Here is a 14,203-nt window from a genome sequence, read left to right as displayed (position 1 = left end):
TATTCTTTTCTTCTACATCTTTTTCTTCTACATAAGGAAATCTTAAAATGAACACTGTTTACGGATGTGAAAAGACGAAGTTAAATAGTATCTTTTTTTGCTTCCTGACTATTAGGGAGGAAAAACTGCATTCTTAAGAGTCTTCATCCCGGCGAAATTAAAATACCGCTAATTTTACAGTAATTATGTGATATCTTCAAATAGATAAAAGATAATTGAAATATGGAACAAGAGCACCCTAGATAATATTATTTTGCGTATTTCACAAGTCACCTAGTGGCTTTCCGTTTTCAGCTGTTTAGAAACGCGAAAATAAATGCCGATTTTCAAAATGGTTCGAAATCGAAAGCAGATAAGTGAGTCGTGATAACGGTTTCTCATGTAAAATAATATTGTCTAGGGTGCTCTTGTTCCACATTTCGATTATCTTTTATCTATTTGAAGATATCACATAATTACTGTAAAATTAGCGGTATTTTAATTTGGCTGGGATGAAGACTCTTAACAATCTAATAAAAACTAAGCTGTAGCAGATTGATGAAAGGTGGGGGTTGGTAGGTGGCCAAACAGATAGTTTGGAGTTGTTGACCACAAAGGATGTGATCACGTGTATAACTAAAAATGGATTACAAGGCGTACAAGGATTTTAAACAGAGTTTTTATCTATTATTCTCAAGTAGTCTACACTTGCAAACTATTGTTTAAGAGTGTTTCCTAGTTTCAAGTCGGGAAGTTTGACGCTTTCAGTACGTACAATGCCGTACAATGGACTAATCAATGGACATAAACGATCAATGGTCTGCAACTAACTGAAACAAAACTTCTTTAATATGAATGAGAAACGTTAATTAAAATATAATAGATAGTATAAAAATGTCAATGTTTAATCAAGTAAACGTTTAAAAAATCGCAATTTTTAAGGTCAATTTTTGTGAATTTTAGGGTCATTTTACAGGAATTTTAGTGTCATTTTATAGGTCACTTTTTAGAAAATTTTAGGTCAACAAGATCCGGGCCCTGCTCATTAAACATAAAATATTATTTCTATATTTTATTATTATTATTATTATTATTATTATTATTATTATTAAGATAACTTGGGAATCCAGATAGAAAATAAGAATCTTTTACCTCTGATGATGGGATTTTATAACGTTTCAGGTTGGCACCACTGTTTTGAGACGAGAAATTTATCGTCGGCTTGGGAACATTGTGAACATTTGTTTCTGTGGGTTTTCTCGTTGTTCTCCCGTTTCCTTCTTATTTTACAATAAATTCATTATCAATAATTCCTATAAATATTCATCTTTGACCTAAGGGCACGTACATAGAAAAAAAAATATTTCAATTCTCTTTGCTGACTCTTCACAGGTGGAGTTCGTAAATACTCCTTGTTTTAATCTCCAAGGGCTGCATTTCGTAATACGTAATCTCTTGTAAGTGTGTAGTTCCCAGTCAAGTGAACAAAAATATCTTCGTAATTGCTACTATCTAAGACGGTATACGTTGAAAATTCGGACCACAGAACTCATCTCCACCCTTCACTAACAAAACACAGCCCAGTAAGAAAACAAAAGGCTACAATGAAGTGATCAAGAAGAAAGTTAGATTAAGAATCGTAAATATTATGTAGTCAAATTAAAAATTGTTTTAAGCACTTGCCTAGTAAAATTCCCGAAGTATTTTATTACCGTTTCCCTTAAGATCTAGTGAGCACACAGTGATAACAGAATAATATTGCTTCTGTTCCTCGGTATACAGTCATTCATAAAAGGATTTATTTGATGTCTTGCAACCTTAAAGACCTCCTTTGGTCTATACTTGAAATACTCTTTACATTATTCCTCTAGAACTCCGTAGAGGCTAGATGATTAGTGCACGCACTTCTATCGTGGAAGACCCCAGGTTTGATTCCCGGTACGAACTCATGTGGTTCGGATATTACACCAATCTGTAGGTTCACGTCTTGTCATATATAGCTACCATACGTTTCATTTTGACCGGGACAGTCCAATTTTAGAGGCAAGTCCCGGCCGTTCCATCAGTAGACGAAAAAAAGTGGTATTTGTCCCGTTTTATGCAAGTGTAAGAAGTAAATAACAAACCTTAGGCCTGTGACAAACATCTTGGCATTTCAGCTAAACTAAGTTCTGGCGTGACGTTGCCAAGTGGTAAAGGGGTGTGTATATGGGTAAGCAGACAAACTACAGCGCGATCAGGTGACAGGGGATAGACGTGGATGTGTGCAAAATAAACGTGGCAATACCGCTGGCCTCTCATTTGCTAGCAGCATTTAAAGGGAACTTTGAGCGCCGCTTTCAAATGCCAAGATGTTTGTCACGCCGTTTAGTACCTTTTACTCCTTGTAAAGGCTTTAAAAATTAATAATAACAAAGAGGCAATAATTGAACTGAAATTCTCTACATTAAACATTAAACATTTTGTAGTACTACTCGAAAGGCAGCAGAAGTTATAGCAGTTGTTTGTTTGTTGTTATATCTTTCCTTTTTCCATACACTCCTGTTCATCAATCATGAATTGCATATTGACAAGTGAAAAATCTTCGTTACATGTTGCAATAATGAAATCTATAGTTTGGTACGGGTGAACTTGACAGAGAACTGTAGTGAATTTTATGAAAGACCAGTGAAGAATAAAACCAATCTCAAGAAAATAGGTTCATCTGAGAAATACTTCTGGCATTCTTCAGTTCAAGAATCAACTTCTCACTCAATGTAATGTCAAGGATTCGAGCTAGAGCAAAGGAGCAAGTGCAGGGAGCACCATGTTCTACTATATTGTTAGTTAAAAATGTTTATACAGTATATATATATTCCTGTTTCTCATGATTTTTAAAAAGCCGAAATCTGTCCCGTTTTCAGCTGAAAGTTTTATGATCACCCTATATATAACCTCTGTGCTGAATGGAATACTATGGTCAAATTACATCATTTATCTCCTCGTGACTTTTGATACATAGTATATATAATGAGATATGTATTTCTTCCGAAAAAAATAACATTTGTTAAAGACTTTTTGGTATAAACAACTAAATTGGCCTTTGTACAGTGATTATGTAAATTTAAAAGTATTTCAATCAAGGAGATTATTTTTTTTTTTCTTTTTTCATATGCTGTTTGGAGTCTCAAGTTTTCATGAATTAAAATAAACGTTACACAAGGAAAAAAATATATCCAAGAACAGACTTTCTCAACCTTGCGAGTCCTATAAATAGTTTTCAATTTGAAATAAGTTATTTCGGTTATTACATACAGTAATTGCTGCCTATTGCTCACAGCTGTGCCTAGATATTTGTATTTGAACCCGCACAGTACTATTTCACCAATTTTATTAGCCTTTTATTCCAAATGTTTTTTTTAAGCTATTCTTTATTTTTTCAACATTCTTTGCTGTGTTGGACAACAAGTATAGAAATGAAAATATGTCTAAGAAATTGAAATTAATCTATTAAAAGAAATTCCACTACTAGATTCTAATCACATTATTTTTTTTTTTAATGTATCTGTTTCCATTAGAAGAAGTCAGTTCAGTCTCATATATCTTAACAAAAAATCACTTCTCCTGGGTAACCTAATGTATGATTGGATTTTTCCGGCATATTGTATCAAGTGTTAAAAGTTCGGGAAAAGTACATATACTCACATCCCATTGACTCAGTATCCCATACTGTTGGACACAATTTATATTGATCCACTCACTGACAGTTCACCAGTCTATTTGCTTTAGACCATTACAACACTTACTTGCATTGCCCCTCGCTATTGAGCCCTCAACATGCCGAATGTATAAAAATCCCCTTATTTATCTTCTTCGTGAATTCTCACCATATACTTAAGTATCAAGCTATAAGCAATATGGGATATCACCAAAAGTACATCCCACTGTAATCAGCTAGAGTTTGGCACGGAATATGGAAAGGCATATAAGTTTGTAATTTCAAAAAGAAAGAAAGAAAAAAGTCGAAAAATCTTTAAAAAGAAAACCATTCTGTCACGTAATTCACAACTGGAGGGTAAGGGGAAAAAACAAGGAATGTCCATGTATGTGCTTTTTCGGGTGCTTTGTTCTATCTGTTGGTGACTCTTGGTACTATTTGACTGCATATGCCATGCATACGTAGATGTAAAAATGTCTATGTAAAAAGGGGCAAAAGATGTAACTAACCCTATTCTTCTTACGTGGTTTTCAATATTAAATTGCAGTTTTCTCGAAAATACAGTTTTGTGACATTCCTTCTTTTTTCCCCTTACCCTTCAACTTCTCTCCAACTCCGACCTTTACTTACTGAAGCAGGAATAATCGTGAACGTAGTTCAAAATAATCCCTCCAGATGTCACTTCTTGTTACTAGTTTGGTATCTGCGCCACTCTGCCATCTAGTATGCGGAGACGTATCTACATAGAATTCTCAATAACATTTTAAAACACATTTTTTCTGACCAGAACAAATGAATTATTTAATAACTATACGATTTTTATTATTTTCTGGATAATTCATTTTGTTCTGGTCAGAAAAATGTGTTTTAAAATGTTATTGTGATTATCCAGAACTATGTAGTATATTTAATAGAATTCTCAATGAAGATTTTCACAAATATATATACAGTACATATCAGTGACGACGCCACTTTAAGTTCTTAGGGGGGCAAAGGAGGGGCAGATACATTTTCGGGGGGAAGGCTATTTGCCATACCAAAAATGACATATTTGTTACGTTTGACTTATGTTACATTACATTGTGTATTTTGTTGCTGTTTTTATATTAGACCTATATGATTATAAATTAAACTTACCTCAAGTAAAATTTGTAACTAACAAATAAGTAACGTCTGCACATGAAATATTTTTCAATGAAACTTTTGAAACCTAAACATAAATTGAATTACTTTCGCGTATGCTACGAGTAACACATTCGTCTAGTACTATATGCTACGTAGATCTCTCTCTCTCTCTCTACACATATACATAGAGAAAGATAGATAATTTACGAGGAGTTGCTGAAAATGTCCTAGTCCAATCCAGAAGAAGTGTAGCTACTAGGTAGAAAAATGAAACCGTAGTTTAGAAAAACATATCTCTGTATGAACAAATACAAATTTTCATAATAATGAAATTCTTATTGTTTCTCAGGCCTCTGAAGTGATTGCGTGTGCCCAAACAGCGAATTTCACGAACATCCAGATCCTAACTTTTATAACATTTTTGTTCCACCAAGGAAAGTCACCGAAGTAAATTAATTTGGAAATCAGTGAAACACCACGGGACTCTCCTCCGTTATATATAGTGGTGAAGATGTAAGTGGCTTAGTATAAGCGTGGCGATTTCTCAACAAATTATCCTTTATATCCAGGATGATTAAAAGCAATGGCTCTTCCCGAAATCATGGATGCAATTTGTGACATTATTCTTGAAAATTACAGCATTTCAGCCAGTGGTGGATATAGCCCGGGCAGGCACGTAGCCAGGATTTCGTAACGGGGGGGGGGGGGGGTCCGTGACATGAAATACTGTGGTCATCACAAAAGGGGCTCGATTACTCTAAACTATTTTACTGGAACATATATTGGTTCGTTTAGCCAGGATTTCGTAACGGGGGGGGGGAGGGGGAGTGGCATGAAATTCTGAAGGCCCAGGAGCTCGATCAATCTAAACTACTTTACTATTAACATATATTGTTTTGTTAGGACAATAAAATGAGGATATGTTGGCAAGTATTTTAATAACAAACTATGAAGAAATTTCGAGCAAAATAATAATAAAAAAAAAAAGGATTGAAAAAGATTTTGCAATATTTACGACCTTCTCCTGTTTATTCAAATTTAACAATTTTCCTTTCGTTATGACCTCAATTAGTATAAAAAGTACACACTGAATACTGTCTTGTAAACTATCTTCTAATATAAATAAAATAAAGAGTTTGTTTGTGTGTTTGTCTGTCTGTCTGTCTGTGTTCGACCTGGGGACCAGGCGAGTGGACCGAGAGTTACCAAATTTTGGTCAGGGGTACCTTGGCCCAGGCCCCAGATCAAGACGAAGCGTTTTTTTTAAAATTTCGAAACAGTGGGGTATCAGGGGGAGCGTTTACCGGAACCGGCTTGGGAACCAGACAAATTGTCCGAGAGTTACCACATTTTAGTCACGAATACCTTGGTCCAGGCTCCAGACCAGAGTTAAACGTTTTTGTCCAAATTCAAACCAGGGGGGTCTCAGGGGGACGTTTACCGGGACATGTAAAAGTAGTAGAAAATGACCGATATTTATTTATTTATTTATTTATTTAACAATCACCAAATACAGCTCAGAGGCCATTTTACATTGAAAATCCAACAACAATCACAATGAAAAGGATTTGGGAAGGTATCGACCAGGGCCTGTTTAGTAGGTGCCATCCCGGCATTTGCCTGGTAGGACTGAGGGAAACTCTGGAAAACCTGTCAGGATGGTAGGCAGCGGGATTCGAAGCCACGACCTCCCGAATGCGAAGCCAACGCTCTACCACTTGAGCTATTAGTGTCGAATTCATATTTTCGCGGTCGCTGAAATCAATGGTGAAACTCCAGTCGCATTAACTTCTAAATTCACGCTATGCGGCTCCGGGCCGGGGGTCACCGGAGGGGGGTGAGCTACCAAGATATGTAAAAGTAATCCAAAATGACCGATATTAGTGTCAAACCCATAGTTTTCGCGGTCGCTGAAATCAATGGTGACACTTCCATTAGCAATGACTTGCAAGTATGCGGGCCGGGAGTCAGCGGGGGGTGGATACCGACACATGTAAAGAAATAGTCCAAAATGACCGATATTAGTATCAAATACATATTTTTCGCGGTCGCTGAGATCAATGGTGATACTCCCACAGGCGTTGACTTCCAAATACAGCCCCTGTGCGAAGCATGTGTATATTCAACTAGTTTTACAATATATGCGTTCCTTTCTCTGTTGAATCAAATGCTAACAAAACTTTCTTTCAACATATTTTTTGTTTTTATTATTCCGTCAACTACTGTCGGTTCCAAATGACAGGTTAAAGGATCAACAGAAAATTGTCCTTGAAATAACATGTTTGATACTGCAAGGATGCGATGACGAAAAGTTATGATTTAAAATGTCCACGCTGTTACACAACGGCACTTATGCTTTCGAAAGCTTGAACTCTCCCTGACTAGTAGCAGGAATTCTGAGAATTCTATAACTTTTCTTGAAATTTCAAATTCCCTGACTCCTCCAGAATACCTCGCTTACCTCGCCACCATATTGCAAGTAATACAAAGGTCCTCATAAGAAAGAGTAAGCAAAAGATTCCTGTAGTTTTCTTTTTAATTTTTAACGCTGATCCTTCTTTTTGTCATTTCATTTTGTTTTATCCTTCCTTAATATTTTCATTTCTGGTCTCGAAGGGGGGGGGTCCGGACCCCCGGCCCCCCCCTTGGCTACGTGCCTGGCCCGGGACCGGAGGGCCTAAGCCACACCAGTTTTCGAGTGACAAAAATAATTTAAGATATTATTTATATAGTTTTTAAAATGTATAGTAAACTCACGATATACTTATTATAGTCTAAGGTCTGGCTGTACCCTGCTTTCTCAGTTTTTACATTCTCAGCAAAACTTGTGTCAGAGATTCTGGACATTTCTTTGGAACTCGTCGGTAGCATAATTCAGAATGGCTTGGGTGTGCGCAAGTTCTCGGCATAATGGGTTCCCAAAATGTCTGTCAGGAGAATAAAACAGAGATGGCATTAAGAGAAATCTTCTTCCAATTTGACCGTAATGCTGATCAATTTCGCTCACAAATAGTAACCATAGATGAAATATGGTTGTACCACTATGATCCTGAATTGAAACAACAGTCAATGGAGTAATAACACTCATTTCTCATAACAGTCAACAACATCGAAACAACAGTCAATGGAGTAATAACACTTCTCAAGAAGTTCAAGACACAGAAGTAGGTTGAAAAACTGCTTGCAACATTCTTCTGGGATAAGTATGGAGTCGTACTCATAGACTACCTCCTCAACGGTCAGATATTTAATCCAGAATCTCTACATTACTTACAAAACTGAAGGAAAAATTCAAAGTTCAACGCCGCAGAAAATGAAAAGAAAGGAATTCTGTTCCTTCAGGACAATAACCTGTCCATCAAGCCCTTGCGGACTAATTGACATTGCATAATCTAGGATTTCAATGTCTAGATAATCATTCTTATTCTGCATATTAGCTCCGTCTAACTATTACGTGTACTTATTTCCCAAACTTAAATAACACTTGAAAGGACGCCATTTTAGATCTGATAGGGGTAGTGCTACGAACAGTGGTGCGAGGAAGTCTTCAGATTTTTTAACTTTTCTGCAAAAACTGGAGCACTGCACAAGGTAGTATATTGACTCTCGGGGGAAATGTAGAAGAAGTAAAACTTCACCATTCCACGTGCACTCCTTCTGGGTTGGACTACGAATTTTTCAGCAGTTCCTAGTCAATATGGTAGACGTCACGTCAGTCCTTTGAAACAAAATAAGTAAGGGAGCACTAGTATATACCAATTACTAACTAAAGATCAGCACTCTGACAATACGTTTTATTGAGAATCAATTTAATTCCATAAATTTACTATTATCATTTGCAGGAAGGGAAAACACAACTCGTTTTATCCCCTTCAAAAAATTAAACCCTGGAAGTTGCAAACTAAGCTGTTATAAGAACATCCCCTGAATATTGAAAGCCCGAGAATAATGTTTCAGAAAAAAGAAGTATAGAACCTTTAAATAAAACAAAATATGAAACTGAAAACTTCAAACCTGGATAAATACAAAGAAGTTACGTAACTGGTTTTACCTTTTTTTGTTTCCAATCGAAGTTGATACAATGAGAAGAAAACAAGTCGATCAAATCTACTATTGTTCGCTAGGCACACTAATTAAAAATGTTAAGAAAGAAGTATAACTAAAATTTACCTCAAAAGGCGCTAAATTAGAAAACAGATATATGGGTGCATACCCAGACGCTCAAAGAAGAAAGCTTGAGGACTAATCTGCCATATAGTAAATGCATGGAAAGTAGACTGCAATTTGTCAATGAGATTGGTTATGATACTGATATAAAATACTACATGTAGAATGTTTAAAGATTGTAGGAGTCTGGGGGGGGGGGCAATCTAGATGGCAGTCAGGGGGGCAGAAGTAGCTACTAGGGGGGCGCTCGCCCCCTTGCCCCCCCTCTGGCGTCGTCACTCACATACGGCGAGTTCGATTCCCGGCCGGTGCTTCTCTAATATTCTATTGGTCGTCCACCCAGTGTCATGAGGCAAACTGGGAAGTCACGTGAATAAAAGACGTAACGGCCATTACGTTTTGAAAGCTCTCGATCAGGGCCGTGTCGTGGGGGTGGTCGAGCGGGGCGACGACCCCGGGCGCCGAAGTAAGGGGGCGAAAAATTCAGGAGAAAAAAGGAAAAAAGATAGGAAAAATTGCGGAATATATGTATAGGGGTGCCGTCGTATACTCTCGCCCCGGGCGTTGATCTTCCACGGCACGGCTCTGCTCTCGATACACCTGTTAGTGGTGGGGCGACGCGGCGCGCTGACCCCACCCAAAAGGGCGACAAACAGAAGTGTAAGGTCAAATCTTCATGCTACATTAATAATTTCTCTGCTAAATAAGTATAGTTTTAAGAAATTGTTCAAACGAATATTCACTTAAAGAAAAGTTTTTTTGGGGGGAGGGGTCGCTCAAGGTTCATTTGATTTTAGTTTAGCGTTCCTTTCAGCAGCGAGAGGCTATTTGAGACGTGAATCTACAGTTTAACATTGAATCCGAACCGTATGAGCTCCCGCCGGGAATCGAACCCGGGTCTCGCACGCAAAAAGGCGCGTACGCTAACCGCTTTGCCACGAGTGAGCTCCTCCGGACCCGATGGACCCTACCCCCGTGAGTGAGCTGATTCACACTTACATAAGAAATTTTGGTATAAGTAAAATTTCTAAACGGTACTGTAAATTCTATTTTGAGAACCATCTAGTTAGCAAGGCATGAATAGGGCTCTAAGATATCTGGGTTTTAGCCAAGCGAGTCCCAGACAACACCTGATTTGGATTTGATAGGACCCTAAACTATTGAAAGGGCTTTTTATACGTCAAGTTTTAGAAGCCCTTTATGCGTCAAGCTTTCTTTTTCAGCGACAAAATATCGCTTGTTTTTAGGTTTGATTCGTTTGAATATATGCTATATATCAATTTATGGACCTAACGGATATCTAAATAAATAAATAAATAAATAAATAAATAAATAAATAAACAAGGGTTCATTACAAGCAGGGCTGGGAAATGGGGATACCATTATAAGCGAGGCTGGATAACAAGGGCCTCATCAGTGTTGCCACAGTTCTAGCTATGGAATGGGCTGAAAAATAGTACCAAATTGAAACAAAAAGGGCTGAATTCATTATTTTATACCATCAAGGGTAAAAGTGTCGGGGAACGCGGGGGAACGCCATCTCCCCACTTTCACAAAATATCTGTGGCATCCCTCACTTCTAAAAAATTACAATGGGCAAAGATAGGCACGGGGGACGGCGTGACGTCATACATCCCCCTACTTTTTCAGATCCACTTTTATTCCTGAGTGTAATACATGGCTCTATAACATGAAAGTAACAGAGTTAAGGTTCTATAACAATCCCCCCCTTTTCCAAGAGTTTAAATCAAAAAAGTATTTTTTTTAAATTAATTTTTAAAAACATCCAACTACTATACTGCTTCTTTCTCGTTTATTTCATGCGCGGCGCGGGTGCGCCCATCTAGCGTCATTTGTTTTCTAGTATAGCTCGAATTACAAATTTTCTACACAAAGTTCGTAGCGTTATGCGGTGTAACGTCACAGAAATGAATGTTCAACAGCATTTTTTAAAGAATGTCCAACTCACAGTATGAGTAACGTGAGATGTAGGAAAAGTCTTACTGACACTTTTGAAAATGTGACAAGTAATTGTTAAATGGTGCTGAATTGGGTAGAATTGTACCAACTTTTTCACAAAAGGGGCTGAAAATGCCTGCATGGTACCAACGGGCCGATGAATGACAAAAAGGGCTGACTTTGGTACAATTGTACCAAGTGTGGCAACACTGGGCCTCATTATGCAAGTGGGGCTGAGAAATAGAGCCCTATTACTTGTTTCATAAAAGCCTAGTACATAACAATACAAAATACCATTGTTATATGTGCGATTTATCTTATTTGCTTTTTCTTGTTACTTGGAAACTACATTACAGTTAGTTCTCTTTAAATGTTTTGGGCCCCCAAGCGAGTGGGACACTAAGCTATAGCTTGTTTAGCTTATACGTAAATCCGGCACTGGTCCCAGATTTATATAAACTGTTGTCCCCCTAGGAATTGTTCGGTACTGGGAGAGATATGTTTCGGTTTCCCTCCAAGACATTCGTGTAATATTAAATAAATAAATAAATAAATAAATAAATCTCACTTTTATTAGTCTTTGATACACAACTAACGAAATAATCTACTCTTTCACTTACTTCTGGTGAGATTTGACTTATTAGTTAATTACTTTTGATTTTTTTCAGCAATCAGGGAGTGCACAACTATGAAAATACTATAATTTTTCATAGACTGTCGCGGTGTTTCAGTCTAGAAATATGAAAACACTAATCATGAACTAATTAGATAATTAACTATTATGAAGTGGTATTAATTAGTTTTTTTAAAGCATGGGCGTTGTAAGAATATAAGGCTTTGCAGCATATTTATAAAGAATATTATGTACTGAGGGGGACATCATAATCTAGTCGTTGGACTCAAGTCCGTGTGGTCCCGGGTTTGATTTCGGTCCGGTGCTTCCCAATTTTCTACGTCAACCCAGTATCATGAGGAAAACTGGGGAGTCACGTGAATAAAAGACGTGACAGCCACCAGGTCTAGAGACAGGGCGAAGCAGCGCGCTGATCACATCTTCATCCAGGGGCGGATCCAGGACGGACTTCTGGGGGGGGGGCGGTCGCTAGTAATACTGCTACTAAAAGCTGCTTTTAAGAGCTCCAAACTTTTTATGGATGGGTTTATTTATATATAAAATAAGAAAGTTTCCTCTTCTGGGGGGGGGGGACGATCGCCCCCCCTGTATCCGCTCCTGTCTTCATCTCTATCATCTCTATGCGGGATGTATTTCAGCCGGTCGATAACAGATGCCGTTGGAGTGGTTCAGGCTCGCAAAGAGCTGTTAAGCCAAGTGTTTTTTAAAATATAATCGAGTTTTGTTTTATAGTAGGCTACCATTTTAAACAACACCTCTTCGTACTTACGAAAAATCTTAGGTTATTGTAAAAAATCGATTTACGAAAAAAAAAAAAAAAACTATTAAGTAAAGTGATCTATTTACGAAGTCGAAAACTGTCTGTGAACCAAATTAACCCTTTAACGCACTATTTTTCCGATCAAACTGATTTTATTTTTTAAAATTTGGAGTGGTTTTTGTGTAGGAAACCGATTTTTTTTTTAAAGAAAACAATTGATGCAAATAATATGTGGTCTATGGGATATTTTATGGTGTTTGAATATAAGGTCTATGCAAAGTTGCGCGTTGACATCTGCAAAGTTCACTAAAACCAGATAGAACCAATAAAACGCTACGAATGTTAGCGTACTTGCACTTTTGCACTCATTACACTTCTGCATAGAAAATAACAACAGTTCAAAATGTGTCCACCTTAAAAGTCTTCATCCCGGCGAAATTAAAATACCGCTAATTTTACAGTAATTATGTGATATCTTCAAATAGATAAAAGTTAATTGAAATATGGAACAAGAGCGCCCTAGAGAATATCATTTTGCGTGAGGTACCGTTATCACAAGTCACCTAGTGGCTTTATATTTTCAGCTGTTTAGAAACGCGAAAATAAATGCCGATTTTCAAAATGGCTCGAAATCGAAAGCAGATAAGTGAGTCGTGATAACGGTTTCTCATGTAAAATGATATTGTCTAGGGCGCTCTTGTTCCACATTTCGATTATCTTTTATCTATTTGAAGATATCGCATAATTAATGTAAAATTAGCGGTATTTTAATTTCGCTGGGATGAAGACTCTTAACGAGAAAAGAATGCTCAAAGATGACAAGATGACAACTCCGCGTGCAGCAAGTAATACAAAGAGACCAACGCTGGCTTACTATGACATCTAGCGGGAAATTCGGAACTTCATTAGTGAAAGGGCATCTTAGCTAATACGCAAAGCTGGTTTTCCATGTCCGAACTAGAAACTACAAGGTGAAATACAATTTCAAAGTAAACTTTGCATATGTACAAAGCTGCGCGCTTTAAAGGGTTAATATCTTGTCTTTGTCTAATCACAGAAAATTACTGTCTGGTCAAATTTACCCTTGACGGGCAGTACAAGAGGAAGAAGTTTTTCGATACGGATTCAGTACTGAAATAATATATTCCATCCTTTACTTTATTCCTCCATTGGAATCGGAAGTGGTAGAAATATACTATAACTTGGGCAAATGAGACCAAGCCCAAGACGATATCCTGGCCTCTCAAATAGAGCTCGTCTGTTAAATATTAATGTAACTTACAGCGAATTTAAGAATTTCACAATAGAAAACAAAGACAAAAAATAATGTTAGCAAGTTAAGGCAATTATAGTTGTTCCCGTCAAACCTTCCGCTCATTTACAATTGCCAGCACACTAGCGACATCTCTTGAAGTCAGGAAGAAGATAGCTCAGCTAGCGACAACTATTGGCCTGACTTTGAACTATTAGTAATTAGCGTGATTGTGGCGCCTTACGTTTTTCGATAAGGATTAAGAATATGTAGGTAAATATTTTCGCCTAGATGTTATGTAACCCGTGGCTCTTAAATGGTTTGAAGTTTGCACATTAGTTTTACTCACAGAGTGACAAGATTTTGCTTTATAATAACGATATAAATTTTTGCTATCTATCTCTTCGCCATCATTGACGGATCTTACTGTAGGTATGGATTTTTAGCTAGAACGAGGAAACAACGTGAGTTTTTGTTTCAGATTATGAAACCACGGTAGACTTTCAAACTGAGGTCTATTTGACCAATACTGAAACCAGAAATAAGTTTTATTTTCTCTGTGGTTTAACCTCCCGGTGGTTGCAATAAAGGCAGTGAGGTCAGAGATAAAACCTACTCTTCGGACACTAA

The sequence above is a fragment of the Thermobia domestica genome, chromosome 15 (genome assembly GCF_964235325.1).
Source record: "Thermobia domestica chromosome 15, izTheDome1.hap1.1, whole genome shotgun sequence".
NCBI classification, from domain to species: domain Eukaryota; kingdom Metazoa; phylum Arthropoda; class Insecta; order Zygentoma; family Lepismatidae; genus Thermobia; species Thermobia domestica.
Note: the sequence above shows the minus strand (reverse complement) of the source record.